We start from the raw sequence: 16,606 nt of genomic DNA on the forward strand, positions 1-16,606 counted from the left end.
AAAATTTACCCTTCTATAACATCACAAATGTCATGAAATGAGAATGTAATAGGTGACAATAGTTTAGGGTCTATGACCTAAAGTTAGGTTAAAATTTACATTTCTCTGACATCGCATTTGTTATGAAATGAGAACGTGATGGCTGACAATAGTTTAGGGTCTATTACATAAAGTTAGGTTAAAATTTATATTTCTCTAACATCGTAAGTGTCAAGAAATGAGAATGTGATAGTTGACAATAGTTTAGGGTTTCTTACCTAAACTTAGATTAAAATATACATTTCTCTAACATAGCAAGTGTCATGAAATGAGAACGTGATGGCTGACAATAGTTTAGGGTCTGTTACCTAAAGTTAGGTTAAAATTTACATTTGTCTAACATCGTAAGTGTCATGAAATGAAAATGTGATGGCTGACAATAGTTTGGGGTCTGTTATTTAAAGTTAGGTTAAAATTTACAATTCTCTAACAACGTAAGTGTCATGAAATGAGAATGTTACATTAACAGTTTTATAATTCTGTTGACGAACTGATGCTCGTAATTTATATCACACATCTAAATTGTTTTGTTGTATTAATAAATGAAATGAAACTCTTGAAAAGGAAAATAACCATTTTTTTATTTGCTGCTCTCAAAGATGTTTGGTATTCATGTGAGCTTTTTCCGTGATAATGTTGCTTCTTACAGAATGTTAGGGTTGAAGTTAATTTTTTTTTTACAAATCTAAAACTCATTCGTTTAGTTAGCATAAAAAGAAAGTATAATAAGGAATGGAAAAATATAGACGTTAATTGTAAAATGAAAAACTCTTATTAATATCGTTTATGTGAAATGCTGTATAATATTTAAAATTCGTACATTTGTGTTACGTGAATGTATGACGTTTCACCACAGTGAACCAATATATGTATAATATTTAAATAACATGAGATGCTACTAATTTATTCTTATAAAGTATTCACCATACAAGTTATTTGAAACAATAAAAACACATATGTAAAGGTTTATCCATTATTCGTTCACTATGATAAATGAAAGGTAAATAAAAATATACCTATAAAACATTGTCCCCCTCTATATATGCCCTTACTCATGGTTGCTGATTAGGGCTGGAATACCTTAAAATCGTAGTAATTCAGTGACAAGCGGTGATCACAAGACATTAACAAATTATATTTATTAAGTACCTGACTTTGTTCCGGTCTCTCGATGGGATAGAGGTATATTTACTAACTTACAACTCTAGAACCCGGAGTTCGATTCACGAGGTGGTCACACCATATATCCAAATGTGTATTTGCTCTAACAACAAAGCAAACAAAACTCTGTTAATAAAATATATACTTTTAGCAATTCATCTCCTTTTGGACTGTTCTCCTCTTAAGCTGTTGAGCGGCAAATCTGAGGGTTTATAACGCCAGAAATCGGGTTTCAATACTTAAGACTTTAAAATCGAGGTAAATGTAATGTCTTGTAATTGTTCACTAATATCTAAAAATAGATATAGCACGTTATGATGAAACTTACTTTAAAAATTCAAAGCAGTAAAAAAGTATAAGACATTTATGTCTTCCTTTTGTTATAGAAGAAGACTGACTCAACATCGGTGACTTTACGTTTTTTTTAAATCAAAATATTTTCTTTTGTCATCAGAAGTAGGATAACAATGTGCTATTTGCAGAATTCGTTCTCATTCGTCTTCTTTATATCTGTTATTAAGAGTAGTAACATTCTTTGCATTTGTTTCAGCAACATAACGGGAATTTTAAACCAAATTGGATCCTACCAGTTCGGACTGGAATGTATTTCAGTAAATACATTAAGAGTCGATGTTCATTGATGTTTTTCTTTTGCTATGAGAACACTTAAACATAAATGTTAATAGAAATCGGGTTTGGTTTGTTTTCAATTTCGTGCAAAGATATACGAGGGCTATCAGCGCTAACCGTACCTAATTTAGTAGTGTAAGGGTAGAGGAAAGGCAGATAGTCTTCACCACCCACCGACAACGCCTGGGCTACTCTTTTACCAACGAATAGTGAAATCGACCGAAATATCATAATGCCCCCCACAGCTGAAAAGGCGAGCATGTTTGGTATGACGGGGATCAAACCCTCAACCCTCAGGATACGAGTCGAGTGTCTTAACAACTTGGCCATACTGGCCGATTTTTTTGCATCACAGTAATTGTGTTATGTGACGAGTTTCCCAGAATGCTTCGGTAAATATTCATTCTGTCATGTGTTAGTTTTATGACGGAGAGAATTTTATTTCGCAACGTACTCTGAATTTAGTGAGTTGTTTATAAGAAATGTACGAGCGAGGACACCTTCGAAATACTGGGATAAATCTGGTTTAAACCAAATGTAAATACAGGATTATCTTCAGACTAAGTAGAGGATGTAAGAGAGTAAAACACATTTAACGTGATGTAAACACATTTTGTTCATTTTACATTACTGTTCTGTTTCGATGTTTGTTATTGGATAACACTCTACTCACCCAATCAAGAGTATATATATATAATATACATAAGAGTATATATATGTAAGAAAATGATTAAATTCTGCGATATTTTAATTTTCACAGACGTTTTAATGAAGTCTAATATTAAAAAGAAAATAACAAGAAAACATAACAATGCAACCCTCCACAAAGAATCATCTTTAAGCTTGAGGGCTTGCATGCCACAAGAAGAAATCTGGTTTCATTACTCGTCATGGTTACGTTGTCAATTGCCCATTATATTTATTTGCGCTCATAAACAAACACAACATCGCAACGATGTTACTTTATTGGAGACCTGCAAGACACTTTGGTTGTAGAGAAAAATTGTCGTTTCTTGAACTTCAGAAAAGTTTGTTCTTGTTTTACGTTCTGTGAAACATAAATAGTTGAAGTGAAATAATGACTGTCAAACTGACTAGACAGAGAAAATCTCAATTAATCTTTGTGCGAGCGAGGATTTACTCTTAAATTGTTTTACGTACAAACATTCCGATTAGTTGTCAGTATATACAAGAAAAACTACTGCGCATCTGAACCATTTTGTTCTGCCAGAACCACTTAGCGCGTGAAGTGACTTGGAATTCATCTTGGTTAGTGATCAAAACAGCATCATTATCTTCCAGTCAATCTTCATAAAACTCAAACTGTATTTGAATGTGATGTAGTAACCATTTATTCATAATCAACATTTATAAAACTAGGCCTATATTTGACTGTAAGAGAGTAACTGTTTCCGGGTAATAAATGTTTGTAAAACTAGATTTGTGTTTGATCACGATAAATTAACTATTTCTATGCAATATGTATTTATAAAACTGAAAGTGTGTTTGATTGCGAGAACATAAAGATTTGTGCATAAAAAAAAAGCATAAAACTATAAAGTAACAGTTTATTTAAGTTTCGAGTTGAAAGTTTTTAATTATACTATGAACAGGCTTAAAAATTTATTACAATCCAAAATAAAAATAACTACATAAATTGTAATTAATTATCGTATAGGAAGCTCTTAGCCACGAAGTAACTATAAACACATTCACTTTTTTGACACCAAACTGGATCACTTTTGTTATTCTCTTTCTACATCATTTTGGAGCAGAAATGTATTATGTGTATATTCCTAACCAACCAGAGAACATCCAAAACACTGATATAAGTTTAATGTTGCTTAATTTTATCAAATGAATTTGAAAATTGAAAACTACATTCACAACAATTCAAATAAGTAGATAGATGAAACCTATAGATGGAATGCGGAAATCTCAATATTTTAAGGGCCCGGCATGGCCAGGTAAGTTAAGGCGTGCGAATCGTAATGTGAGGGTCACGGCTTCGAATCCCGGTCGCACATAACATGCTCGCCCTTTCAGCCGTGGGGGCGCCGTAATGTTACGGTCAAGCCCACTATTTGTTGGTAAAAGAGTAGCCCAAATGTTGGCGGTGGGTGATGATGACTAGCTGCTTTCCCTCTAGTTTTACAATGCTAAATTAGGGACGACTAGCGCAGATAGCTCTCATGTAGCTTTGCGCAGAATTCAAAAACAAACAAACAAAGAAAAATCATATTTTGTCATATTTTACGTATAATTGCATAAGAAGTGAAATGATTTATATCATTAACTCTTCCTAGATTCATCGCATGTTAACATAATTGTTGTTGGGAAATTAATTAACATTATTAAGTGTATTTAGTATTTTTACTGAAATATTGTGTGTTTTCTAATTACAAAGCCACATCGGGCTATCTGCGGAGCCCACCAAGGGGAACCGAAGCCCTGATTTTAGCGTTCTAATTCCGTAGACTTACCGCTGTACTAGCGCGGAGAAACAGTATAACGTCCCCACGGTTGGGAGGACGAACATGTTTGGTACGCCGGGGATTCGAACCCACGACCCTCGGATTACGAGTCGAACGCCTTAAACCATCTGGCCACGCCAGGTCCCTTGCTGAATTATGTTAATTTAAATCATTTAACATTGGTTTTTCACAGATGAACGAACCAATGTAGGTCAGTTCTTTTATAGTATGGGAATAAACATTGTGATTTTAACTTAATTACACATATCTTGTCTGAATTACAGAATTCTATTTCAAGAAATCATTAACACTCCATAAATATTTGTTTGAAATTCATGAAATATGTTTTACACAGAAATAATTCCTCTAGAAAACTAAACCGACAAAATAAAATGTGTAAGACTAGTGTTCATGTGAAAAGTTTCGAGTTCAATTTCATGAATTATATTTTGTTACAATATCTAGTAATTATTTAATTCTATTGCAAATAATACAAACATTTATAACGCAAACGAGGTTAATCTAGCGTTTCTCGAAAGGGTTTTGCTTGCATACAAAAATGGAAGTTCCAACACATTTTTAATTTTCTATCTCTATCTACATATACATCTGCGTGTGCGAGCACGTCCACCCTCACGTGTATAACTTACAAAATTTCCAATATAATAAGATTTCTCTACGTTTTAAGGATCGATAAAGATTTTATTTTTCCTTTCTCTGCTCCTTGTCTAGTTTTATCATTTCTAGTTTGGTTGAGAAAATTAAATAAAAAATTTACTATTGATTTAGAAACTAATGAAACTGATAAGTTTGTTTTTTATTTTAAATTAGATTGCTCTAAGAATTAATTTTATTAGTAATAATTAAAAGTTATATTTTTCTATAAGAAACGATATATTTAGGAAAGTCTAATTTCTACCAGTTAAGCTTCCGTACGTCATAGTAAATACGCTCGTAATAATTTACCTTTCGAAGAATGTATAAATGTTAACCCTAATCGGTTATTACAGTCATCATAGATTTAGTTGAGAAACTGTCCAAATCTTAATAACAATTCATATCGCCTAATAACATGTAAAATATTCGCTTTTATTATAGTTTAATGTAAGCACTTTATTACAGAGCGTTTAGAAATGGAATACTGGCTGTTCTAATGCACTTATGTTCTGATTGTGCTTATTTAATTCTTGGGTTATTGTGATTTATATACTTCACGCTAGACTTGTGATTTGCTTCTGGTTAAGAAATCAGTGCATAAGATCACGTACAGAAGCTCCAATGGTTTTAAAAAATGTGACCTCAAACTCAAGCGCTTTCTTTTGGAGAATAAAAAATAGTGAACTATTCGAAATACTCCCCTAGTACAGCGGTAAGTCTACGGATTTACAACGCTAAAATCAGGGGGTTCGATTCTCCTCGATGGGCTCAGCAGATAGCCCAATGTAGCTTTGCTGTTAGAAAAACACACACTATTCGAAACCACTCGAGTTTTGGGTTTCGTGATTTGATATTTCATGAGTACTTGAAAACAGAAGGCTGGTATAAGTTATGCGAATAATATGGTCTATGAATGATTAAACGTATTTATAAAATTTGTTTGTAGCGAGGATTCATTGCGTTATCTTAAATATATAAATAAGCAAGTCAGTTTTTATAATGTTGCTGTGTAACGGCGCTTATCAGAACTACATTTCAACATTGTTCGACATTTTATAGACAATAAGATGCCACGGAAAACTTACCTCTGAGATAATAAAGATACGTTCAGAATAGGTACTCATCATTTCAAGGACGGTGATGTCCCTAATAATTAATAACATTAGCAAACAAAAGAACATGAATCATTTTGGGTACTCAGTACCATCGAGAAAGAGACCTGATACAAGTCATAGCTTATTCGTAGTCAAAATCCAAGAGCACAAACGAACAAGAACAAACAAACAAACATAAAATCTGAACGAGTAAAATTAGTTGTAAAAAGACAATCGAGTAAGTTATCGATAGAAACTGTCCGCAACTTGATTTAATCGCAGTTTTTTTACAACTGAAAGTAAAATGGTTTTCATATATGGTGGCATAATTCCATACTTAGAAGCATCTAAAGTAATATATGAATTTAATTTGAGATATACGGTTCCACCGCTAGGTAATAAAAATGTGTACAGGTAGTGACCAGTAAAGAAATGAAACAATTATATGTGATCACGTGTTTGTCGAATGCGAAACTAACACAACTGGTTTGTTTGTGAATTTCGCACAAAACTACTCGAGGGCTATCTGTGCTAGCCGTCCCTAATTTAGCAGTGTGAGACTAGAGAGAAGGCAGCTAGTCATCACCACCCACCGCCAAATCTTGAGCTACTCTTTTACCAACTAATAGTGGGATTGACTGTCACATTATAATACCCCCATAGATGAAAGGGCGAGTATGTTTGGTGCGACGGGGATTCGAACTCGCGACTCTCAGATTATGCGTGGAACGCCTTAACCCACCTGGCCATGCCAGCCCCCACCACTGGTACAGAGGTAAGTCTATGGAGTTGCAATGCTAAAATCAGGGGCTCGAATCCCTTTGGTGGTGTCAGCAGATAGACCAATACGGTTTAGCTATAAGAAAAGACACACACACACCCAGTGACCTATACAGAGACAACGTTATCATCATACGTCATAGCTTTCAGTGTGTCGGTCCCGGTTAGTACTTGGGAGGGTGACAACCTGGGAATAGGGGGTGAAGATAACATTTTTTGGCCCGGCATGGCCAGGGGTGTTAAGGCGTGCGACTCTTAATCAAAGGGTCGCGGGTTCGTATCCCGGTTGCACCAAACATGCTCGCTTTTTCAGTCGTAGAGGCGTTGTAATATGACGGTCAATCTCACTATTCGTTGGTAAAAGAGTAGCCAAAGAGTTGGCGGTGGGTGGTGATGACTAGCTGCTTTCCCTCTAGTCTTACACTGCTTAATTAGGGACCGCTAGCGCAGATAGCCCTCGAGTAGCTTTGTGCGAAATTAAAAAAAACAAAGAACAAAGCTTTCAGTGTATTAAAAATAAATTGTGTTTTTTCTTCTCTTTATTTCATGTTTTTCTTTATAGTATTTATAAAAACAGTTCTTATAACGTTCATGATTTTAACTAGTATCTATTGTCATGAAATTAATTTTTTGTTTTATTTTATCGCTTTTCTCCTATTATTTCATTTATTTTGTTTATAGTGGTTTTTATACTGTCATTTTTGTTTACCAATGAGACCCGGGTCTTATTAACTTGTCTTTCAGAACAATCTTTATTTATTTTTTTGAAAAATTCCACCAGTTTCACTACCTGTTTCTGTCTCGTTCTCTTTTACGTTTGATAAAGAACAGATCTCTTCTAGAGTATATTATATATACTAAGATGAGCAAGTAAAAAGTTATACTGATGTCAAGTCCAATTACATCAATAAATGGAACATATCTTGCAGTTCGAACACTTATGTTTCAGAGAGACGTAATATAGCACGTAAGCCTGTATTATATTTATACTACAAAGATGTGCAGCAACTATGCAAAGAAGACCAATGCATTGATACACGTTTGTGTGATAAAAAGTATTCTATAATACATTAAATACATCTGCTAATTTTTCTATAAGGTTTTCAATATGTCTAGGCATAACTTAATATTCCAGAAGTAGAAACATGTGCAGAAGGAAGAAAGCACATCAGTTTGGTTAACTTTAACTATTAGCTATTAATTATTAGAAATAGAGCAAACGACATAAATATCTTACTCTCACTAATGCCATTTTTCTGCATTTCAAACACGTACGTCTGAAAATACTCACTAAAATAATACATTTCTATGCTTGTGGACAACACAACAGAAACCAAATGGTATATATATATTTATATGTATGTGTGCATCACGTTCTTTCTTTAATAAATTATATATCCTTCAGGAGCTAGTTGGGGATTTGAAGGTTCCAAACCTTATGAAAGAAACTGTACCTTTATTCAAACGCCAACGGTGTCGTATCTTTGACTGACATAAAAAATACAGCATTCTGATATTTGAGGAACAAGTTTCTTTTATAGTATATTCACTTCCAGACAGCTCATCCATCATTCTTTTGGTCCATTTTCGATGGAAGTTATTTCACATTGCTAATCTTGTCTCTTGTTCTTTACGACAGATATGAAAGCGAATTATTCTTACGTTACATATTATGAGCAACATGCATATATTCTGTTTAGTTCATATATATAAAGTTATTCTGTTGTAAGTTCTCAGTTCTAAAGTGTGATAAGTCTGGGCAGGAATCCCTCCTCTTGTGGATGGATGCTTACAAATCAACAAATTAGTTATCATGTGAGTGTAAGTAAGAAAAATAATTTAATACAATAGTGTGCTATTTTTTATTTAAAAACAGTTTTAAAGTTATCCATTATAGATATTTTGTGTAAAATCGCTGAGGTAATCATTACTAGCGTTGCCTATACAACTTTATAGTATACGTTCGTGTCGTCTAGTTGACGTTTCCATATAAAACACTCTACAGTATGGAAACAATTTCGAGTAAAATCGTTAAACACTGTTATGTTTTTCTAATCATATAATTTACAGTACGTGATATTATGAAGATGAATGTCATTTTTAAATACGACACGCATACATACCACCACAGATGCTAACCTAGCGCCACGAGTGACAAGTTTAGTAATTACACTTTTAGTTATTGAGGGATGGCCAACTTTTCAAACAGTGCAATGTCTTCAAGTACAGACTAACGAATGGAATGATATACCAAAACAGCTTTCCAAGAAGGGATATCGTCTTCCAGAGCGTTTAGGATAACAGAACTCTCTGACGTTATAACCAAGACCTATCTGAAACGGTATATTCAGACTGATAAGAAAAAAAAACACAACAACTAATGTTACATAAAACAGATGAAAACGTAAGGAAAAACACTGCAAAGAAGAAGGAAATATATCAGGGTGTCTCTTACAAATAATAAAAATAATTTAAATTTAACAAAATTTCATTAAATATTAAGTTTTCTATGGTCTCATTTCAAAATAAACAGCTGTTTCCTCAGATAAAAATAGTAAAAAAGCAGGAACCACAGCAATTCCAGTCAACATCATATTGGTCATTTCTCGTTACTCGTCTTTAATAAACGTTGATATATTTTGTCTACTTAAACATTGCATTGAAAACCTACATTCACGTATAGTATAGGGTCATGAAAAGTCTGTTAAAACATGTGGCGTAAGGTTGACCTCACCGTTACATTAGAAACTGTGCCCTTTATACTGAGAATGACAACATTGAAACACTTAATTACAATGGCAGTGCTGAATCATCGTAAGTGCTATTAACTCTTATTACAGTGGAACATAATTTATTAAAATCATTGTTCTTTTCATTGTCTTTGGAAATAAAGTTTCAAATAATCCCTTTACAAGTCCGATTTCCTTTTTCCAGAGTTCGGTGATTTATGTCCCTGTAAAATAATCTCAGTCTGCCACGAAAACATTTGTGAAGCTGTGTCCCTGTAAAATAATTTCAGTCTGCAAAGTAAACTTTTGTGAAGCTGTGTTCCTGTAAAACTATCCCAGTCTGCTATGTAAAGTTCTGTGAGGCTGTGTCCCTGTAAAATAATCTCAGTCTGCAACGTAAACCTTTGTGAAGCTGTGTTCCTGTAAAACTATCCCAGTCTGCCATGTAAAGTTTTGTGAAGCTGTGTTCCTGTAAAACTATCCCAGTCTGCTATGTAAAGTTTTGTGAAGCTGTGTCCCTGTAAAATAATCTCAGTCTGCTACGTAAAGTTTTGTGAAGCTGTGTCCCTATAAAATGATTTCAGTCTGCAACGTAAACTTTTGTGAAACTGTGTCCCTATAAAATGATCTCAGTCTGCAACGTAAACTTTTGTGAAGCCGTTTTTATTAATTCTTATTTTGCTCATCATCGTTTCGCTCTGTGTTTATTTCGATTGAACAAATGTTAATTACACCCATGTAATTTAGAACATAACAGAATTTTTTCTGTCTTCTACAAATACTTCAAGTATAAATTCGCTGTCTGTGTGAATGATTATTTGTGCTTTTTTGTCGATTTGGTTGTTTGTTAAGTTAGTTGAAAACAAGAAATGAAAGAATGCAATATCATATATTTTACAATGAATTACACAGCCCTTCTATGGCATTATTGTCTTGAAGTGTTTACCAATTCTACTGTAATTTCTATTTGCCAATTCCTAAAATAATATCCATTTTTGTCCTCCGCTAGTACAGTGGAAAGTCTACGGATTTACAACGCTAAAATCAGGGGTTCGATTCCCCTCGGTGAGCTCATCAGATAATCCGATGTGGCTTTGCTAAAAACACCACACATATCCATTTTTCCCCATCACATAACTCGTCATAATGCAGTACGTAAAAGTAAGGATATTTTTTGTTTTTGAATTTCGCGCAAAGCTACTCGAGGGCTATCTGCGTCCCTTATTCAGCAGTGTAAGACTAGATGGAAGGTAGCTAGTCATCACCACCCACCGCCAACTCTTGGAACACTCTTTTACCAACGAATAGTGGGTTTGACCATCACCTTATAGCGACCCACGGCTGGGAGGGCGAGCATGTTTGGTGCGATTTGGATTCGAACCCGACCCTAATTACGAGTCGAATGACTTAACACACTTCGCCATCCCGGCCCTCCCTAGAAGTAAGGCCACAATGCGTAGTTTTGAGATTAGAAGACAAACTATACAAACAATCAAAATAAATAAAGAAGTATATTCATTTGTAGTCAATGTTCTTTCCTTTTCTTCAGTTTGTTCGTGTTTTTATTAACAAACATTATAATAAAAATGTTCATTGTGGTATACAAATAATAATTTGATCGAAGTAATAGTTTTTTTTCTTTCTGATTTGTAAACAATTCTTAAGTTAGAGGAAAAAACAAACATTAATTTTGAAATTTCTGTAGTTAAATTACAGAAAATCCGTTATTAAAACCAAGAGAACTTCTAAGAAAGTTCCAATTCGCATGCCCGTGTTAATAACCAGTTAGTTCAAATGCAATAAAACTTACTAGTATACATGTATATTACCAATATCTGACATATTTATTTCCTAATGATAATATTTTAATTAATTAGTGAAATGGAAAATGAATATTGTTGTTGCTAAAAGCAAAACTGCCTGAAAGGCATTTCACATAAGTGAAATCGATAAGTTATTTCTAAACCTACACCTTCATACAGGTGAAATAATAATCATCATATATGAACGAAATAATGACATATTGCTACATTCAAATATCTTTGTTGGACATGATCTATTTTAGCTAATACTGTGAAACTTGCGGCTCATGTTGGAAGTAACGTTTCAGAAAAACTTTCTTTTTCACTGTAGGATACATATAAATTTAACGATCAAATCTCATTATTCGATCAGAAAAGAGACGCCTATGAGCGGTGGGTGCTATTCGCAAGCTATTTTCCTACAGGTATATTAGTTAAAAATTACAGACGGTTATTGTAAATTAACTCTTTTCTAACTTCATATGAAAAGTCTAAAACAAACAAGCGTTTCAAAACGAGCAAAAACAATTACTGTGTAAAGGAAAACCCAGAATATTAAAGAAATAAGAACTCTAAAGTTTCTTTGTTTTGAATTTCGCGCAAAGCTACTCAAGAGCTATTTGCGCTAGCCGTCCCTAATTTTGAGTGTAAGACTAGAGGGACGGTATCTAGTCATCACCACCCACCGCCAACATTTGGGCTACTCTTTTACCAGCAAATAGTGGATTGATCATCACATTATAACACTTTCACGGCTGAAAGGGCGAGCATGTTTGGTGCGACCGGGATTCGAACCCGCGATCCTCAGATTACGAGTCGAACGCCTTAACCCACATGGGGCCGTGGAACGTACAAGGAACGTATATCTAGGTTGGTAGAATAGCTGCTGATATTCATGTCATACTTTATCAGTTTATTTTACTTTCACTACATATTTTATTTAGTAAAATAACTGTGGTGATCTGATTTTATATCGTATTCTATGTTAATTCTAAACTACCTGATATATCTAAGTGTTAAATCACACCTTACAGTTTAAAGTGTCAAATAATATTCTCCAACTGGTACACATATTGATACTGTTTCTATTTGTTAAACATATAAACTTTCTTTCTGTCTGAATGATTATTTGTGTGTTTGTCATACTTGTTTGTTAACACTAACAAGATTGCTTAAGTAACTACTGCTAATACATAACATATGATTATATTAAATCTGTATAAGTCGAAAACTATAGGCTTCACATGTACTCAAACTAGTTAGTGAACGTGACACATTATTTATAGGAAGAACTTTGCGGGACTTCTGCGTTTCTAAGGGTTGATTAATAGCGCATTATAATTACTTTAGGTAAACATATTTTAATCAGAGAGACCTCTATATCGAACTGCATCAAAGGAATGATCAAAGGTTTCCGCTCTGGGAGATAATTAATGGACATGCTCCTGTAAAAATCTGAAGGAGAGAAAAATGTTTCATACAATTAACATCAGACTTATTTGTGTTTGAAAATGATGAGTTGTTTACCCAATTATAATTTACTTTCAAGTGATATCAGATTACATAAAATACATTTCGACATAATCTCGTTTTGCCCGAGGATGAGCGAAACTCAAATATATGCGATGATTAAAGAAAGAAATCATTTTCTTCAGTTATAAAGCTATAGAACATAATACATATAAAACGTTGACACATTCATTAAAACAGAACTAGGCTTTTTGTACATGTGAAATTGTATATCTTATGGTTCATTCTCTAAACAAAGCTTTTTTTTTTTTTGAATTTCGCACAAAGCTACTCGAGGGCTATCTGTGCTAGCCGTCCCTAATTTAACAGTGTAAGACTAGAGGGAAGTCAGCTAGTCATCACCACCCACCGCCAACTCTTGGGCTACTCTTTCACCAACGAATAGTGGGATTGACCGTCACATTATAACGCTCCCACGGCTTGGAGAGCGAGCATGTTTGGCGCGACTCGGGCGCGAACCCGCGACCCTCAGATTACGAAGCGCACGCCTTAACGCGCTAGGCCATGCCAGGCCCCTAAACAAAGCAGTTTTATGTTACTTTTAATATTCATTCAGCGTATCAGATACGATAAACCCAAATTAATAATTTATCTGGCTATCAAACCAATAATGTTAGGTCAGATTTGGACACAAAGTAACACGTTATCTCGGTATGAACTCAATAGTCTCAGATTAGATTTAGAGACAAAGTAATGACTTATCTAGCTATGAACTCAATAGTGTCTCGTTAGATTTGGACACAAATTTTGACACTAAGAACTAAATAGTGCCAGGTGAAATTCAAAGGACACAAAGTATTAAGTTAGCTAGCTACGAAACCAACAGTGTATGGTAAGATCTGGCTTTTATTATATAAATTTGACTCAATGCTACAATTTTTATAATACGTTCAAATTCATTTTTAGGGAATTTTGTTTCCAAAAGCAATAGTCAGAAGATATGCTCATGTTTTGTATTTAGGATATTTCTAATTAGGTCTACTGTACACGTATTGTTAATATCTAAGTTACGGTCAATTGATATGTAAAAGTGGAAAAAACACAGGCTTTGCATAATAAAATATGCCTCTCTAAGATAAATACAAAATTTTAATGTAAACAGTTTGAGTTATTACAAGGACACTTTGATTATAAAGGGGATACATTGACATTAAAAAAAGAAGTTATTTCCGTCACAGCTTGGTTACTGCAATCAACTCATTTAATTTAAATTTAATTATCTTTGTAAGATGACACACACAATTACCCTTTCAATAACCAACTCTTTTTGCGAAAGAAAATTTGATTATACTTTATAGTTAATACACTCACGCAATAGGATCAAGTGGTTCCTTGAAAGCTTTTTTTTAAAAAAAACAAGATTGAAAAATTTCACTCAAAGTCAACCGTTATCATTTAAGTATTTACCAAGCCTTTCCTTAAACTTCCTTATATTAGATGCATTTACCAGATCTGAAGGCAAACCATCTTACCAAAAACAATTAAAGTGTCATTGCTGAATATGACGCCTACCCTGTCAAAATGTGTATTAATGTCGCATATTTTTACCATTGTCATTATTGTGTATGAAAAAAGATGACCTATCAATACTGTACATTAACTTAACAGATTTCCTCTAACTATTCTTTTCTCAACAGAAAATAATTTCAGGGATCTTAATCCCTCCATCATAGGTAACTTAATCTCTCCATCATAGGTAACTTAATCCCTCCATCATAAGTAACTTAATCCCTCCATCATAGGTAACTTAATCCCTCCATCATAGGTAACTTAATCCAGCCATCATAAGTAACTTAATCCATCCATCATAGGTAACTTAATTTTTCCAACACAGGTAACTTAATCCCTCCATCATAGGTAACGTAATCCATCCATCATAGGTAACTTAATCCCTCCATCATAGGTAACTTAATCCCTCCATCATAGGTAACTTAATCCATCCATCATAGGTAACTTCCTAACAGTTATTCTCTAAGCATTTCCTAGAAATTCAATGTTTTTTTCTAACATAAGGAACCTAAGGCTGAATACAGTACTCCAAATATGGCCGAACCAATGACATATACAATGAAATTATAAAACCTATAGACATATTCTGAATACTTTTAAATTCATTCTATACTTCTATCTGTCCAGCCACTAGCAAGAGCACATGAGATGGCTTTAGAGACTAATGACCCATAATATCAAGATATTTCTCGTCCTTAACATTGGTACGGTTATTTACATCAATATCATACCCATAATTAAAATTGTGGTATCCTACATACTCTACGTTCCATTTATTCTAATTAAGAGTAACCTTAATCCATAGGTAACTCTAAGGTTACCTAGCTTAGGTTCCTTAGGTTCTCAATTATTCCTTCAATTATTGGAACAATGTTTATGCTCTTCCTTGAAAAGAGGGGTAATATTAGTCAATTGCTGGAACAATGTTTATACCCTTCCTTGGGAAGAGGGGTAACATTAGTCAATTGCTGGAACAATGTTTATACCCTTCCTTGAAAAGAGGGGTAACATTAGTCAATTATTGGAACAATGTTTATACTCTTCCTTGAGAAGAAGGGTAACATTAGTCAATTGCTGGAACAATGTTTATAACTTTCCTTGAGAAGAGGGGTAACATTAGTCAATTGCTGGAACAATGTTTATACCCTTCCTTGAAAAGAGGGGTAACATTAGCCAATTGCTGGAATAATGTTTATACCCTTCCTTGAAAAGAGGGGTAACATTAGTCAATTGCTGGAACAATGTTTATACCCTTCCTTGAGAAGTGGGGTCATCTTCTAATCTTCTGGCACTTACTAACTATTCAAGGACTTACAAAAATAGTAGTAAGTGGCTTACATATTTACTGTTTAATCTTTTTCATTGCCCTTGGATAAATATTATTTGATCCAGGAACTTTATCATTTCATAAATTTCACAATATTTCATAAGAAGCTCAACTTTTTAATATATTCTATTCCTGTTAAACAACCTGTAACTTTGCGTTATATTTCAAAGAAATACCTTTCATCAAACTCATCTATATTTAAACAACTTTCAGGTATTCTCATTATAGAATAGTCTCACGACTGGTATGAATGACATTTGCTACGTTGGCACACGTTCTAAAGAATTGTTAGATAGTTTGACAGTGATAACAGGTGTTGGGATTTTAATTCAAAATTTCACCCTTATAATTTTCAATAATGCATCTCAAGCGTTTAAGTGTCACATATGAATACGCATGTTTAACAAATAAAAATGGTCAGATTAGATTTAAGACTGTGTTTTTCTCTTATACCAAAGCCACATAGGGCTATCTCCTTAGTCCATCGAGGAGAATTTAACCCCAGGTTTTTACGTTGTAAATCCGTTAACTTACCGCTGTACCAGGGGGGGACTTTAAGAATGTACAAATGTGACTAGTATTCAAGTAATACTGAAAGAGATTTTTGTATTTCAGAGATATCTACTAGAGTAATTTTACCAAATAGTGTGGTGAAGATAGAAGTTCTCTTTTATTGTCTGACTGATATTATAAATTTATTTAACCTTATGTGCCCTTATTCATTCATGTTACTCGAACTAGGTCTTGCATTTTTTAAGTCCGTGAAAGTTAAAGTTACAAATTTTCTAACTGGATTATAAATGTTCTTATGCAGAATGATTATTAAATATATATTTAAATAAAAAGAAGGAAATGTATTTAAGCTATAAAAATT

The 16,606-nt window shown here is 33.7% G+C and overlaps 1 protein-coding gene across 1 annotated transcript in view; it reads right to left on the reverse strand.

Annotated features, from left to right (window-relative positions):
- The window catches only part of LOC143239738 (neurotrimin-like), a 296,078-nt gene that overhangs the window by 188,465 nt on the left and 91,007 nt on the right, over positions 1–16,606 (reverse strand). The window lies entirely within an intron of this gene.

This window comes from Tachypleus tridentatus, chromosome 2 (genome assembly GCF_004210375.1).
Source record: "Tachypleus tridentatus isolate NWPU-2018 chromosome 2, ASM421037v1, whole genome shotgun sequence".
Taxonomy (NCBI): Eukaryota; Metazoa; Arthropoda; class Merostomata; order Xiphosura; family Limulidae; genus Tachypleus; species Tachypleus tridentatus.